Genomic DNA, 2860 nt, shown 5'->3' with positions numbered 1-2860 from the left:
CGCGGATCATTGCATTCCCTGCAAGCAGCTTTCCCTGTCTTCTACTCACATCTGAGACTTGCCTTGAACTTTATTTATTCTGGAAGCATTTTCCCTTTTGCAGGGACGCGTTTCCCTTACCTCATTCTGAGCCAATTCTTGCTAGAGCATGGAGTAAGTGCAGTCACAGATTCTGCTTGTTCTGAGATGCATTCTCCTCCCTCCCTCCCTCTTCCTCACATCCCTCCCTCCCTCTTCCTCACATCCCTCCCTCCCTCTTCCTCACATCCCTCCTTCCTTCCCTCTTCCTCACATCCCTCCTTCAGCTCACATCAGGCAGATTCACCTGCTTCCAATTTAACCTCGTGACAGCCAGCCTGGATGGCCAACTAAATATCAGCTGATTTCCTCCTCTTCCGAGTTTCTCCATTATTCCCCGGGTGGCCATATTCCCCCTCTGCCCATGCGTGGTGCCGGAATTCCCCGGGCAGCCGCGCGGCCGCCAGAACACGGGCCTGGAGCCCCGGGGTCAGCTCAGCCCCTGGCTCGTGGGACTTCGATCACGGCCTGTGTTCTCCAGGAGCTCTCTCAACTGAGGAGGGGCCGTGGGTCCGAGCGACCCCCACCATCTCTCCTCACTCCGACATTCAGTGACTTTGGGATTTGAAGGGTTTTCACAGAAGGAAATGGGAACAAAAACGGAGGGCAGAGTTCCTATTTAGTCTTCGCTTCCGGCCTCACCCGCATGAACCCCTGGAACCTCTCCCAGATAAATGCAAGATGCAGGATTGCTCACGGCCTAGTCCGAAGGGTTTGGGGGGGTGAAGGTTTAGAACCCCCAGAACATTTTGGAAATCGGTCGGACCTGAAATCCCGAAGTTCCCAGCAGCCGTACTTTGCCGGGGGCTGTGAGGGAAGCGACGGTGAAGCGGGACTAGCGCCCAGCCCCGAGCTGCGTGTGAGATGCGCAGGGGAGTTCACTGCGGCACGAGCGGCTTCCCGCTGGCTCTTTCCTCCGGCCTCCCTCCGTTTTCCTAATCTAAAAGGATTTAGCTCTCGCTGCCACTCCTTTCCCTCAAAGTTGCCTCGCGGTGTTTTTTGCAGGAGATTGGGTCAGGGTAAAACACTGGCCCTAGAAAGGAACTCAGGCTGAGGGAGACCAGATAAAGACCATTCAAATTGTCCTTTGTCTTTCAGGCCTGTTGTCTCATTCAGTAATGACAGACCATGATAAATGAGTGCCATAGAGTCCAGATAGCACAGAGGGTGGAAGCTGGAGAGAAAAGACTGGTGGAAAAGTGAACCTGGCTGTTCAGAGAGCAGAGCTGAGCTTATTTGCATAGTAATTCAGGTGTGGTTACTTATTTATGAAGCACATGCTCTCTGAGGTGTGGAAAATAGGCTACCTGGGAACTTGATCCCTGCCCTAGAACGCTCATGGTCAGGAGGCGGAGCCCAGCGGGAGCCCCCATCCCCAAGTTCTCCCTCTTCCCCCAGGGGTTCTGTTAATTCCCTGAGTTTTTTCTTGCCTTCCCTGCTTGCTAGACTGTGAGGTCCTGGAGGACAGGACCTCCTGTGTTTGGTCACTAATGTTACCCGTGTCCCGAGTCTCACCGGGCACATGGCAGGCCTTCAATAAATGTGTAGTGAATGGCACCTGGCAGTGAAGCTCGCAGCTCCTTGGAAGTTGGAGATAAATACAAAAGAAGGCAGGACTTGTATTTCCCAAAGTAGACAGCCACCCTGAAGGGAGAGGAGGAAGTAATGTTAGAGATGGAGGGACAGAAGGAGCACCATTTGAAGGAGGGGTCAGCTGTGGACCTACTGCAAGAGAAAAGCCCAAATTTGACCTTCTTCCAAGTGTATGGCTTAACTCCTCCAGAACAAGGGAAAAAACACCCCTCTCCACCCCAAAACACCTACCTCAAGCAGCAATTCCTCCAGACTCCTAGTGGTGCCCTAGTTACACAGCAGAAAGAACAAAGAAGTGATTTAAGCATCTGGACATTGAAATAGCTATTGCCAAACACCAGAGGATCAGCAGAATCATTAGATTCCAGAAAATGCAGAACCTCTGAGGCCTCTGTATTCTTCCATCCTGATGTCAGACTGCTGGCAGCCCACGCCGAGCTGCTTTATAAGAATGTGCAGCTAGAAAGATGGGAGGAGGAAGGAAGGGCAAGGTCGCTTTGCTTGGAATTTGGAAGCTCTGTGTTGAAGACAAGTTAACCATCAGTGGACACTGTGGTTTCTCTGTTCCCAATGATGAAGGAACACAGGGGTGGCCCTTTCAGCTGATCGGACACAGATGTGGATGTCTCTGAGTTTATCAGTCAGGGGCCAACAGGAAAACAATTTATCCCAGGTGGCTCAAATGAAAGACTGTAATTAAGAGATGAACAGAGATGCAGGCAGGGTTAAGGGAACAAATAGGGAGGTGCCCAGAGAGTTCCATCAGCTGGGAGCCATTACCTCCCTGAGGCTAAAGGGCAAAGAGAAGAAGGGAATTTTGGTGCCTGAACCCCCTTTCCTGCTGGATGCCTCCCATTGGCCAAACCAGAAGTCACCAGCAAGGGTGCCCAGGAGGATGCCTTTCTCAGGGGTCAGCCTCTTGGGGCTGAGAACACATGGGGGTGAGTGAAATGGAGAAAACACAGACAACTAACCTTATTATATAGCACATATATTTTAAAACAATATAGCTTCTCATGTGTTACCTCATTTAATCCTCCACATTCAAGCAAGTCTGAGCCAGGGGCTCTTGAGAATACCAGAGGCTAGTGGGCACAGCACACACTCATGCCTGTGGGCATGTTCTGGCTGAGCTGAGGAGAGGGCAAGTCTGCAAGTGTGCTCCATCATGTGGAGCTCAAGGCTGCAG

This window comes from Leptonychotes weddellii, chromosome 10 (assembly GCF_054177405.1).
Source record: "Leptonychotes weddellii isolate Sample4059 chromosome 10, ASM5417740v2, whole genome shotgun sequence".
NCBI lineage: Eukaryota > Metazoa > Chordata > Mammalia > Carnivora > Phocidae > Leptonychotes > Leptonychotes weddellii.
Note: the sequence above shows the minus strand (reverse complement) of the source record.